At 41.5% G+C, this 14,782-nt stretch overlaps 1 protein-coding gene across 4 annotated transcripts in view; it reads right to left on the bottom strand.

Moving 5' to 3' along the window:
* The window catches only part of MYO9A (myosin IXA), a 300,242-nt gene that overhangs the window by 283,299 nt on the left and 2,161 nt on the right, over positions 1-14,782 (bottom strand). The gene's annotated exons all lie outside the window — the stretch shown is intronic.

The raw sequence follows: 14,782 nt of genomic DNA, 5'->3' as shown, positions 1-14,782 counted from the left end.
GCAATGGTGCGATCTCGGTTCACTGCAACCTCCATCTCCTGGGTTCAAGTGATTCTCCTTGGCTGAGGAAGGAGAATCACTTGGGCCTGGCAGGCGGAGGTTGCAGTGAGCCGAGATTGCACCACTGCACTCCAGCCTGGGTGGCAGAGTAAGACTAAGTCTCAAGAAAAAAAAAAAGCAGCAGCAGCAGCAAGCAGAAGCAGCAGCAGCAGCAGCAGCAGAAGCAGAAGCAGAAGCAGAAGCAGCAGCAGAAGCAGAAGCAGAAGCAGAAGCAGCAGCAGCAGCAGAAGCAGCAGCAGCAGCAGAAGCAGAAGCAGCAGCAGCAGCAGAGGCAGAAGCAGCAGAAGCAGCAGCAGAAGCAGAAGCAGCAGCAGAAGCAGAAGCAGCAGCAAGCAGAAGCAACAGCAGCAGAAGCAGAAGCAGTAGAAGCAGCAGAAGCAGCAGCAAGCAGCAGCAGAAGCAGAAGCAGCAGAAGAAGCAGAAGCAGCAGCAGCAGAAACAGCAGCAAGCAGCAGCAGAAGCAGCAGCAAGCAGCAGCAGAAGCAGAAGCAGCAGCAGCAGAAGCAGCAGCAAGCAGCAGCAGAAGCAGCGCAGAAGCAGCAGAAGCAGAAGCAGTGGAAGCAGAAGCAACAGAAGAAGCAGAAGAAGCAACAGAAGAAGCAGAAGAAGAAATAGAAGCAGAAGAAGAAACAGAAGCAGAAGAAGAAACAGAAGCAGCAGAAGAATTTCACAAATACTGAACTAATTTTTTAGATTACATAATATACACATAGTATTATTATATGCACATGAAGTTCAAAAACAAGGAAAACTATATTGTTTAAGGATGTATAGCTAGGACTTAAAATTATGAAGCAAAGCAAAAAACAGTCACAAAGGTCAGGATAATAGCTACCTCCACTGAGGGGGATATGTTGACAAGGATGGTAAGGTTGGAGGGAAGCACTTCTGGTTTGTTGACCTGGGCAATGACAACACTAATATTCACTTTATTATTTCCCTTAAACTGAACATTTTATGCCTTCTCTTGTATATAGATGGTCCACAACTTATGACGGTTCAGCTTACAATTTTTTCAACTTCAGCACAGTGCGAAATCGATATGCATTCAGTAGAAACCATACTTCAAATTTTGAATTTTTATCTTTTCCCAGGCTAGCAATATGCAGTACGATACTTTCTCATAATGCTGGGCAGCAGCAGAAAGCAGCAGCTCTCACAAGGGTAAACAACTGATCCTCAATAGTATACTGTGTTGCCAGATGGTTCTGTCCAACTGTAGGCTAATGTGTTCTGAGCACATTTAAGGAAGGCTAAGCTAAGCTATTATATTCAGTAGGTTAGGTGTAATAAATGCATTTTCGACTTATGGTATTTTCAACTTACAATGGGTTTATCAGGATGTAAACCCATTGTAAGTCAGGGAGCATCAGTATATGAATGAAAATGAAAAATAACAACTGCATATAACTAGTATGGTAATTTAATATATGATAATATAAGTCTGGTACCTAGTGTGCATTTTTTAAAAGCTACCATAATTACAAAATGTTCTGTATCCTCCACAGTGCCTACACATCAGGAAGTTGGTCATGGTAGATGCTCAAATATTTTGATCAATAAATGAAACAATTTCCATTCTGATTATAATAATGGAGTAAAAGACAATTTAGATCTGAATGATTCCCTAAACCAATTCTCATTCTACAAGCCCAGAGACTGAATTCTTTATATCCCAACGGACTCTTCCCTCTGCCTTTAGCATTTTCCTGATCTCTTTCTCTTCATTCATAGGATACATCTGTTCTGAAGCTGTACATTAAATGCTTAGAATGCTATACATAATCTGAGATTTAAGACAAAAAAAGAGAAAGAACAAAGGTTAAAGTTAAGGGGAAATGGTACATAAGATGTACATAAGAGGGGAATTTTGGGGAAAACCCAGTGAAGATACAATGTATCCTTACATGAAAACATCCAAGACATGGGCTTTTTTTTAGTTCTAACGATTGAAGGAGTCAGGAAACAGTGAAATAAAGCAGGCAAATCATCTCCTGTCCCTTCAGACTTAGGCACCATACCAAAATGTATCTACTGTTTTTTTCCTAAAATTATCTCAACAACAACAAAACAGAACAAAGATACTTCTGAAAGCTACAAGACTCTTCTGGAAAAAATCAGCTCCTTCTCAGTTACTTGGGAAAAACACTTTTTTGTTTTTCCTTTTTTCTCTTTTAAGAGCCAGGGTCTTGCTCTATTGCCCAGGCTGCTGGACTACTACTGTGGCATGATCATCATGGCGCACTGTAACCTCGAACTCCTGGGCTCAAGTGATCCTCCCATGTCAGCCTTCCCAGTAGCTAGGACCACAGGCACACACCTATAGTTTGGCTAGTTTTTTTGTTTGTTTTTGTAGAGACAGGGTCTCATTATGTTGCCCAAGATGGTTTCAAACTGCTGGCCTCAAGCAATCTTACTGCCTCAGCCTCCCGAAATGCTGGGAAAGCTTTTTTTTTTTTTCAAAGAATTTATTTATTTATTTATTTTTATGTTGGACTGTTGTCTTGACCTTTATTAATTTTTTTTTTTTGCACACAAAACAATAAACATTTTCTAAAAGTACATACAAACAAAAAGATGTATATCAAACATATTAGGAAGGTTGCACATGGAAAGACGGGGAATAGAAATGGGGGGTGGGAATTAAAGAAAATAAATGAGAGAGGGACTTTGTATGGATCAATGATAATAACTCAATCCTCTATTTGACAAAGAAGAAGGAGAAGGAAGAGGAAGAAAAAGAAAGTGGGATAAAGGATCAGACAGGGAGGAAAATAGAAAAAATTAGAGTATGACTCCAGGGTAGACCTGTTTTGTTGTCGCTTGGTTGGTTGGTTTGTCTGTTGTATTTTTCATATGTTTCACCATGTTGGCCAGACTGGTCTCGAACTCCTAACCTCAAGTGATCAACCCACCTCGGCCTCCCAGAGTACTGGGATTACAGGCGTGAGCCACCACGTCCAGCCTCCACATTGCTTCTGGCCTCTGTGGTAGACCTCCCAGACGGGGCAGCCAGGCAGAGGCACTCCCCACATCCAAGACGGGGCGGTCAGGCAGAGGCGCTCCTCACTTCCCAGACGGGGTGGCTGGGCAGAGACGCTCCTCACTTCCTAGACGGGGTGGCGGCCGGGCAGAGGGGCTCCTCACTTCCCGCACGGGGCGGCCGGGCAGAGGCGCTCCTCACATCCCAGACGATGGGTGGCCGGGCAGAGGCGCTCCTCACTTCCCAGACGGGGCAGCCGGGTGGAGGCGCTCCTCACTTCCCAGACGGGGCGGCCGCACAGAGGCGCTCCTCACGTCCCAGACGGGACGGCCGGGCAGAGGCGCTCCTCACTTCCCAGACGGGGCGGCCGGGCAGAGGCGCTCCTCACTTCCCAGACGGGGCGGCCGGGCAGAGGCGCTCCTCACTTCCCAGACGGGGCGGCCGGGCAGAGACACTCCTCACTTCCTCTTCCCAGACAGGGCGGCCGGGCAGAAGCGCTCCTCACTTCCTCTTCCCAGACGGGGCGGCCGGGCAGAGGTGCTCCTCACTTCCTCTTCCCAGACGGGGCAGCCGGGCAGAGGCGCTCCTCACCTCCCAGACAGGGCAGCCGGGCAGAGGCGCTCCTCACGTCCCAGAAGGGGCGGCCAGGCAGAGGCGCTCCTCACGTCCCAGACGGGGCGGCCACACAGAGGCGCTCCTCACTTCCCAGACGGGGCAGCCGGGCAGAGGCGCTTGCTTTTTTTTTTTTTTTTCTGAGACAGAGTTTCCCTCTTGTTGCCCAGGCTGGAGTGCAATGGCACGATCTTGGCTCACCGCAACCTCCGCCTCCCAGGTTGAAGCGATTCTCCTGCCTCAGCCTCCCTAGTAGCTGGGATTACAGGCATGTGCCACCACGCCCGGCTAATTTTGTATTTTTAGTAGAGATGGGGTTTCTCCATGTTGGTCAGGCTGGTCTTGAACTCTCAACCTCGGGTGATCCACCCGCCTCGGCCTCCCAAAGTGCTGGGATTACAGGCATGAGCCACCACCCCCGGCTGGGAAAGCTTTATTTCTTAATCAATTTATTCAATATGTATTACTTATATATAGCTCAAAAGATTAAACATAAATATCCTTCAGAACCAAACTCACTGAATAAAACTATAGTACATCCGTATAATAGACTATTGTGTCTCCGTAAAAAAGAATGAGAAACATCTTATGTACCAATACAAAGTCCTCTCCAGCATATAGTAAGTGGAAAAAAAGAAAAGGTACAGAACAGAATATATGGTATGCTACCTTTAGCATATGAAAAGAGAATACATATATTTTATTTTTGAAAGAAAAATAGGATGATTAATCAAAGACTTACAAAAATGGTTACGTATCGAGGAGTGAGAAAACAGGATGAAAAAGATGGGGATGAAAATGAGATTCCTGGCCAGGCACAATGACTCATGCCTGTAATCTCAGCACTTTGGGAGGCTGAGGCAGGAGGACTGTTTGAGGCCAGGAGTTCAAAACCAGCCTGGGCAACATAGCAGGACCCCATCCCTACTAAAATAAAATGTAATTAAAAAAAAAATTAGCAAGGCACAGTGGCACGCACCTATAGTATTAGCTACTCAGAAGGCTAAGGCAGGAGGATGGCTTGAACCCAAGAGTTCAAGGCTGCAGTGATGTATGACTGTGCCACTGCACTTGCTCTATCACTCCAGCCTGGGTGACAGAGCAAGATCTCATCTCTAAAAACAAAGAAAATAAGAATCCTTTTTTTTATATGGTTTCTCTTTCTGAACTATGTAAGTGCTTTACATATTCAAAGAATAAAATCAAGGGTTTTTTTTTTAATTATTTTTTTGAAATAGGGTTTCACTCTGTCACCCAGGTTGGACTGCAGCAGCGCAATCACAGGTCACTCACTGCAGCCTCAACCTCCTGGGTTCAAGCAAACCTCCCACCTTAGGCTCCCAAAGTGCTGGGATTACAGGCATGAGCCATAGCACCCAGCCAAATTAAGTCTAAAAACAGGAAAAGCAAATCCTAAAATAAAATAAGTAGACCTAACTGCATATCAAACTGGTAACAATCAAACTGAGAAAATCATTATTTCAAGTGACTTTTGAACATAGTACTACTTACAATAGGTACATTCTTAGTAGGATACAGTCTAAGGACAAAAAGAAATGCAAAGAAATTTTGAGTCTCACTGAGTACTTTCATTTATTTTTGAAACTATAAATACTTAGAAAAAACATACACCAATGTTAATAAAAACTATGATTTTCAACATAAAGGAGATTAAAATAAAAATAATTTAACAAACTAAAAGGAGGAGGAGGAAGAAGACTAGGGAGAAGAGAAGGAAGAAACCTATAATGTTAAATCTGAGTAAGAATTATCAAGATGACATCATGCTTTTTACTCCCTCCTGTCAGAGTCTCAATGACAGCCCAATAACAAGGAGCATACTTAGCATCTAAATACTGGTTTCTAAATACAATCTCGGCAGGGTGTAGTGACGCATGCCTGTAATCCTAGCACTCTGGGAGGCTGAGGCAGGCAGATCACCTGAGGTCAGGAGTCCCAGACCAGCCTGGTCAACACGGTGAAACCCTGTCTCTACTAAAAATACAAAAATTAGCGAAGTATGGTGGCGCACACCTGTAATCCCAGCTACTCCGGAGGCTGAGGCAGGAGAATCGCTTGAACCCCGGAGGCAGAGGTTGCAGTGAGCCAAGACCGTGCCACTGCACTCCAGCCTGGGCGACAGAGCAAGACTTTGCCCCTCCTCTCCAAAAAAAAATTTTAATTGAATAAATATATAAATAAATACAATCCTCCACTGTAAGAAGACCAAGCTTCTTGGAGAAATTGCTGATTCCAAGTCTAAAGCAGGAAAAGCCCATGGTGAGCCAAGATATCGTGTACCCAAGAGTAAGGAATCATTCAAAGACTAATGGGTTCAGGAAAAAATAATTCAGGAACCTGTTTGAAGAAGCTCCCACTGCCCTTATTTGAGACAATTTGAGCATCAAAACAAAAACAATGTCTGCAAATGACTATAATACAACAAAAGTCATGAGACCATTAAAAACCTCATTTGCTACTATTGTAGATGAGTATTACACAAATCCTCCCTCTAAAAATTAAGGAAAAAATTAAGCATTTACTGTTCTCTTTTAATAGGAACTGTTCTTCACTCCCAGTTGATAAAGGTTACAAAGCTCTTATTAACTGAAGAATAACTAATAAATGAAAAAGAATTACAGAATTAGAAAAATCGCCATTTTGCAATCCTTAATTACATACCTAACGATCAAAAAAGATGCTAAAATTATTAGAGAAAGAATACTGAGAAATGGAATATTTGTATGGTACTAAAGTATCAGTCCCACAGATTATTGTACATAACGGGAGAAAAAATTTACTTTTAAAATGGAGACATAAGCAAACACCACCTTAAACCTATCAAACTTACATCACTGATGGCAGGACAGCTGACATTATGTGCCTCCCATAATACACAACATGATATACAACATCACCTACGAAGTGTTCTTGCCAAAACTTTTTAATATGAATCTATTCAATCCTTTACAACATAACTTCCAGTTTACAGGATATACAAGCACCAGAAGAACAAGTTAAACAATCCAAGAAACAATCAGAAAACTCCAGAAAACAGGCCATTCTACAAGATGATTGGTCTTTTCAAAGACATTTCAATGTCATAGGGAAGAGAAATGTGGGAAGGAACTTCCTACATTGAGAGACTAAAAAGAGATAATCAAATGAAATGCAAAAACTTAACTGAGTTCTCTTGAAAAAAAACATTTTTCAGGACAGTTGGGAAAATTCAAATATAAATTCAATATTAAATTAGGGTATTATTTTTCTTAGGTGTTGGTAATAGCACACTGGTGATATGAAAAATATGTATTTCTTAGAAAATATATACCAAGCATTTTGCAGTAAACTTGTCACAATACATGCAGCTTTTTTTTTTTTTTTTTTTTTGAGACAGAGTTTCGCTCTTGTCACCCAGGCTGGAGGGCAATGGTGCAATCTTGGCTCACCACAACCTCCACCTCCCAGGTTGAAGTGATTCTCCTGCCTCAGCCTCCCGAATAGCTGGGATTACAAGCACCCACCACCACGCCCTGCTAGTTTTTGTATTTTTAGTAAAGACAGGGTTTCACATGTTGGCCAGGCTGGTCTCAAACTCCTGACCTCAGGTGATCCACCTGCCTTGGCTTTCCAAAGTGCTGGGGTTACAGATATGAGTCACAGCACCCAGCCGCAACTTACTTTCAAAAGGTTCTGCAAAAATATATACAATCACAGCTGGGTGCGGTGGCTCATGCCTGTAATCCCAGCATTCTGAGAGGCCGAGGCAGGCAGATCATGAGGTCAGGAGATCGAGATCATCCTGGCTAACACAGTGAAACGCCATCTCTACTAAAAATACAAAAAATTAGCCAGGCGTGGTGGCGGGCGCCTGTAGTCCCAGCTACTCCAGAGGCTAAGGCAGGAGAATGGTGTCAACCCGGGAGGTGGAGCTTGCAGTGAGCCAAGATCATGCCACTGCACTCCAGCCTGGGTGACAGAGCAAGGCTCTGTCTAAAAAAAAAAAAAAAAAATACACACACACACACACACAGACAATCACATAGGGAACAATAAAGCAAATATGGATGGCATAATGCTATCTTTTGAATCTAGTTGGTAGACATTAGTGTTCTCTTCCAACTTTTCTATTTCTTTAAGATCTTAATTATAAAACAGTAGGGGAGGGAAGAAAGAGAACTAAAAGAAAATAGTTGCAAAAGCAAAATAAGACAAAAATATTGGTCGGGTGCAGTGGCTCACGCCTGTAATCCTAGCATTTTGGGAGGCCAAGGCAGGTGGACGGCTTGAGGTCAGGAGTTCGAGACCAGTCTGGCCAATATGGTGAAACCCTGTCTCTATTAAAAATACAAAAATTAGCTGAGTGTGATGGCACACACCTGTAATCCCAGCTACTTGGGAGGCTGAGGCACAAGAATCAAGAATCACTTGAACCTGGAAAGCGGAGGTTGCAGTGAGCCAAGATCGCACCACTGCACTCCAGCCTGGGAAACACAGCAAGACTCTGTCTCACAAAAAAATAAATAAATAAGGCAAAAAAAAAATCTAAAAATCGTTTACAAACATCTCCACACAGTCACCTAAGAACTTTCTCCCTTACATTAAAAAAAAAAAAATCTAGCCAGGCAGCTTAGTGGCACACATCTGTAGTACCAGCTACTCAGGAGGTTGAAGTGGGAGGACTGCTTGAGCCCAGGAGCTTGAGTCCAGCCTGGGCAATACAGTGAGACACTGTCTCAAGAAAAAAACAAAAAGGAAATTCCAGGCCGGGTGTGGTGGCTCACGCCTGTAATCTCAGCACTTCGGGAGGCCAAGGCAGGTAGATTACCTGAGGTCAGCAGTTGAAGACCTTCCTGGCCAACACGGCAAAACCCCATCTCTACTAAAAATACAAAAATTAGCTGGGCACGGTGACAGGCACCTGTAATCCCAGCTACTTGCGAGGCTGAGGCAGGAGAATCACTTGAACCCGGGAGCCGGAGGTTGCAGTGAGCCGAAATTGCACCATTGCACTCCAGCCTGGGAGACAGAGCAAGAGTCCGTCTCAAAAAAAAAAAAAAAAGAAAATTCCAGAGATTACTCAGCCCACAATCATCTCATCAATAAAAGTAAACAGATTTCAAACAAATACTTACACACTACAAACACCAATAGTACTAAAATCTGTCAATTATTTAAGGAATGTTTGTCATTGACAAACAAACACATTTTGTTATGATAACTCACACTGAATCAAATACATTCTAAAATCCATTAATCTTATATGCTAAGACATCAAGAGAAGCATTTCTTTGCAGTATTTTTTCAAAATTTTTTTTAAATGCCCCAATGCCACAAGAAATATTTTAACTGAAAATAATCACACTTGAAAGACAACTAATAGACAGATTGTCCTAATATCTGCTTCTTTTAGCAACAAACTTTGATTAGCCATTTATTCTAAAAGCCACACAGTGAAATTCCTAAAATTCTTGATTTCGGCCGGGTGTGGTGGCTCACGCCTGTAATCCCAGCACTTTGGGAGGCCGAAGCGGGCGGACCACAAGGTCAGGAGATCGAGACCATCCTGGCTAACATGGTGAAACCCCGTCTCTACTAAAAATACAAAAAATTAGCCAGGCGTGGTGGCAGGCGCCTGTAGTCCCAGCTACTCGGGAGGCTGAGGCAGGAGATTGGCGTGAAACCGGGAGGCAGAGCTTGCAGTGAGCTGAGATGGCACCCCTGCACTCCAGCCTGGGCAACAGAGTGAGACTCCGTCTCAAAAAAAAAAAAATTATTGATTTCATATTTAAACATAACAAGAAATAGGCTGGGCGCAGTGGCTCACACCTATAATCCCAGCACTTTGGGAGGCCAAGGCAGGCGGATCGCTTGAGGTCAGGAGTGCAAGACCAGCTTGGTCAATATGGTGAAATCCTGTCTCTACTAAAAATACAAAAATTAGCCGGGCATGGTGGCGTGCACCTGTAGTCCCAACTACTTGGGAAGCTGAGGCACGAGAATCACTTGAACCCAGGAGGCAGAGGTTGCAGTGAGCCGAGATCACACCACTGCACTCCAGCCTGGGTGACAGAGTGAGACTGTCTTAAAAAAAAAAAAAAAGAAGAAGAAATAAAACAGGAAATAGACGTATTCAAGAGGGAAAAGGAAGACTTATTGAGTACCTGCTATATGCTTGGTGCTTTACATAAAAATTTTTTTAACTCCAATGATAATCTTATGAGGCAAATATTACCCCCAGTTTTTTTTTTTTTTTGAGGCAGGGTCTCACTCTGTTGCCCAGCCTGGAGTACAATGACATGATTACAGATCACTGCAGCCTCGACCTCCCAGGCTCAAGCAATCCTGCCACCTCAGCCTCCCAAGTAGCTGGGACCATAGGTGAATGCCACCACACTCAGCTATTTAATAACAATTTTGTCATTTTTGTAGAGACAAGGTCTCCTATGTTGCCCAGGCTGGTCTCAAACTCTTAGGCTCAACTGATCCTCCTGCCTCCACCTCTGCCTCCCAATTATCCCCATTTGAGAGATGAAAATTCTGACAAGCTCTCAAATGTTAACTGACTTGCCCATAAATGACAGTTCAAAAGTTATAAGGCTAGAACTTGAATCCAGGTCTGTTAGAAATCTAGGTTTGAAAGCCGGGCGCGGTGGCTCAAGCCTGTAATCCCAGCACTTTGGGAGGCTGAGGCGGGCGGATCACGAGGTCAGGAGATCGAGACCATCCTGGCTAACACGGTGAAACCCCGTCTCTACTAAAAACACAAAAAATTAGCCGGGTGTGTTGGCGGCCGCCTGTATTCCCAGCTACTCGGGAGGCTGAGGCAGGAGAATGGCGTGAACCCAGGAGGTGGAGGTTGCGGTGAGCCGAGATCGTGCCACTGCACTCCAGCCTGGGGGACAGAGAAAGACTCCGTCTCAAAAAAAAAAAAAAAAAAAAAAAAAAAAGAAATCTAGGTTTGAGAATCCATATTCTCTCCACTTAATGGATTTAAGATTCACAGATATAAAAGCCTATCTAAGGAAAAAGAATATTTAAAAGAATATAGTTATATATTCAAAGAGCTACACAATCTTACAGTTTAAGAAAAATCAAAACTGAGAAAAAGTATGCTCCAAAATTATTGCTAATTGTAAAAAAAAAAAAAAAAAAAAAAAACACACACACAATTTTTAGCAAGCCAGCTGTCTATGACAGGACAGCTAGTCCATTCCTCACTGTACATGTAAAATTACACTTCAGTTGCCCGCTGGATGACCCCCCTGCCAAAATATGCCAGCAACATAATTCACATTAAAACCCAGAGGCCTAACACTATTTGGAAAGTGCTTTACATGTTTACTATACCTATCCTAAGCATATTTACCACTCATAATTCATATGCCATTTTCAGCAAATATACTTTGTTCTATCATATTATTTTCTGCCACTCCAAAATCATATTAAATGTATAAACAAGAACACCTACCTAAATATAACATCTCACAAATAAACCTTAGTAGTATTATGTTATTTTGAACTTGTCTATTGTATGAAACTATGCCACAATTGTTTCTATAACATAAATTATCTATGTTCTTTCTACAGGATCAAAATTCCAATACCTATACTCCTTGTACGTCTAAAGATACACATAAAATAGGTACAGAAACCTATATGTTAAAGGGTTTCCCATGTAAATTAAATCCTCTATGAGCTGGATTAGTGACTAGAAGAAGGCATGAGGCAGCTTGTAGAGTTCTAGTGATATTCTGTATCTTGATGTAGATGTTGGTTACACTGGTATGTTCTTAGTGAAAATTCACTGAGCTATATATTTACCAGCTGTGTACTTTTTGTATATTTTATAATTTATAAAGTCTTATATTTTTAGGCTGGGCACGGTGGCTCAGCCTGTAATCCTAGCACTTTCAAAGACTGAGGCGGGAGAATGGCTCTAGTCCAGGAGTTTAAGACCAGTCTGGGCAACACAGTGAGACCCTATTTTTTTTAACTTATATTTTTTAAAATGCTCAATCTAAAAATTTGTCTCACTAAAGAGCACTGGTATCATCCCTCTTACCAAAATAGTCAAACCCTAGTGAAGAAAACAGATAAGTAATTAAGCTATTTCATTAGAGGACTATGATAGAAGTAATTACTATGTGCTACAGGAGCACATAAGAATGGTACCTAACTTAATCTGAAAGGGGTAAAGGAAAGCTTCCCGAAGAATATACATCTGAACTGAATCCTAAAGGTCAGACAGAAATTAGCCAAGCAAAGAAAGGGGAAAGTGGAAATCAGGGAAATAGAACATCAAATGTAAAAGACAAGAGAGAAAGCACGTTACCTGAGAGGAAGCCTAAAGTCAGTAAGAGTGGATTAAAGTACGTAAGGAAGACAGCAAGCGAAGAAAGGCTAGAGAATTAAGAGTTAGATCATGAATGATCTCATACACATGCCATGCTACAGTTTAAACTCTATCCTGAAAACAATGAGACAGCTTTTTTGAAGATTGTTCAATAGGAAAGGACATGATTTGATTTTTATCTCTACTATACATGTCAAAATTATGGTGTGGGCCATGCTCACAACCCCATTTTGCAGTAAATTAGCCTGCACACTGTCCCATACTTTCCACCATTACGATCTTTCCCGATACCCATATATACATACAAACACACAGCCAACAATAAATGGCCAAGAGTGGTGACATAACCTAAGTACACAGACTTGTTAGCAATAAATGAGAAAAAGAGCTGAGCCAAAGAAATTGTTTCTTGGGAATTCAAACCCGAAAATCCTAGGGAAAAGGAAGAGGTTAGCAACAGGAGCTGAAGTTAAAACAACTGCAGCCAGGAGGCAAGATGTTGGCATGGGGGGGTCACACAGTAGTTATAAGGAGCAGAAATTAGGAATAAATGGAAGCTATGACACGGGGGAAAAACTGGAGAAGAAAGAAAGGGTATCTAGGACAAGTTAACAATGGAGCACTGGAGTGAAATCTCCAGCTTTATTAGGTTCTTGTTCTTCTTGAGAGCAGTTTTATTAGGTTCTTGTTTTTCTTGAGAGCAAGTTGTTTAACTTTTCCTGGGTTCCCTTGTGTATGGTTCCCATCAATAAGCACTTCACTACTTAAGGTAACTTGAGTCTCTTCCCTGCAAGTGAAAGAGCATGACTAAAAGAGCATTTTAGAATACTTACTCCAACAGCAGTCAAGAGAATCAACTGGAAGGCATGACAAGAGGCAGAAGACAGAAGGCAAGAAGACCACTCAGCATTACAGAAGCCCAAGAAACAGATATTTTGAGTTAAAATAAGATAGAGGCAACAAAAAGTAATAAGGAATGACCTGAAATATCATGAGGGAAAATGTACAAAGCAGTGACAGACTGGATGTTGGCAGTGAAGTACAGAGTGAAGCGGAGGGCAATTCCCAGGTTCCTGAAGGTTTCATGAGGAAAGAGTGGTGCCATCAATCAAGGTAGGAAATCGGGAGGAAGAATTTTGTTGCAGTTTCTGTCTCCCGGCTCTCTCTCCACTGTTTTTGGGGGGAAAAGAGGCAGGAGGAGTTTTGTTTCCTAAATGTTTGGATTGAAGTGTTTGTGAAATGTGAATCAAGGTGGTGATATCCATTAGGCAGTGCTTTTACAGGTGTCTAGAGCAAAGGCAAGCACTCTAGACAGCAGTTCTAGATGTAGGAATCAATACATTAAGCCAATATTGAGGTTTTTAAAATGTCTGAAAAGTCTTTGACTAATATTTATTTCAAACTGAGTTAATATAACCAAAAATCACTCCAACTAAAAACCTTGATATTCTTGGCAAATCATATTTTCAAACCTCCTACATTTCTCTGCAATTATTAAAGACTGAACAAACTTCCACATAGTATAATCCCAATGATTAGGAAAGATGGGAGTTTATATTGCTAACTTCTATTGAGGTACTTGTTAAAAAAAAAAAAAAATCTAAGTTTATCCAATTTCCCTCAGGAACTATATACTACTAAAATAACTAAGGAAAATAACTGTTAAAAATTCATATATTACATAGTGAATCTCACTGTTAATGCTTAAACCGGAATAAGATTTTTTTAAGGAACTTAATCACGTAATTTACTAATTTAAATATTCAACGCTACCTGTAATTTAAATGTTGGGTTTCCATCCTAAAACCTTTTCTCCTCCCTTCTGTATGATTTTGCCTCCAAAATCTACTACTATCAACCCAGAACCTGATACTGAGCTTCAACCACAAATCCAACTGCCTAATGGTCATCTACATCTGACAGAACTACAGTCACCTAAACTGAACATGTCACAAATTAACCCCTCTATCCCTCCTCCTTGACAAAATAAAAATAAAATCCCACTCCTTCACAGGAATCCCCACCTCAGTGAAAGGCACAAGCCAGAAACCTAGATTTTATCCTCTATGCAACTTCTCCGCAACCCCAAATACAATAAAATCACCAACTCAACTCCCAATATCCAAGTTCAGATCCAGTCTCACCATTTGCCTGGATAACCCTAATATTCCTGGCCTTTAGCCTTATTCTACTCTTCAATTCACTGCAGCCAGAATGACCTTTTTAAAATGCAAATCTGACCATTCCAGTCCCCTGCTTTAAAATCCTTCGATAATTTAATATTATAATCATCATCACAGTTAGTCACACTGTGGAAGCTCAGAGGTTCAATGAGAAATTTAGTTACATCCTTTCTGTAGGTTCAACATAAAAGAATCATCGGGAATTTTTTTCAAATCACAAAATTATTTAAACATACATATAACAGCAGATACATTTAAAAGAAAAGCATGTAACATTGTTGGTAAAAGCATAACACCAAAAATAACCTCCAGTCCACAAAAATGGAATACTATCCAGCCAGTAAATGAGGCACTTCCATATGTAGTTAATAAATGATCTCTAGGATGTAGTATTAAGTGAAAAAAACAGGCTATGTATAGAATGTAAAGTATGAAACCATTTGTATACAGTGTCTTAAAAATATAAATGTGTAGGTTTATATATTGGAAATATCACAGAAAGGATATACATGAAGCTGGAAATAGTGGTTGCCTCTAAAGAGAAAAAATGGGTGGCTGGAGAACGAAGGCGGAACAGAAATTTTTTAC

Source organism: Hylobates moloch, unplaced genomic scaffold, assembly GCF_009828535.3.
Source record: "Hylobates moloch isolate HMO894 unplaced genomic scaffold, HMol_V3 SCAFFOLD_14, whole genome shotgun sequence".
Classification (NCBI taxonomy): Eukaryota; Metazoa; Chordata; class Mammalia; order Primates; family Hylobatidae; genus Hylobates; species Hylobates moloch.
The sequence above is the reverse complement of the archived record's forward strand: the minus strand, read 5'-3'. Positions and strand labels throughout refer to the sequence as shown.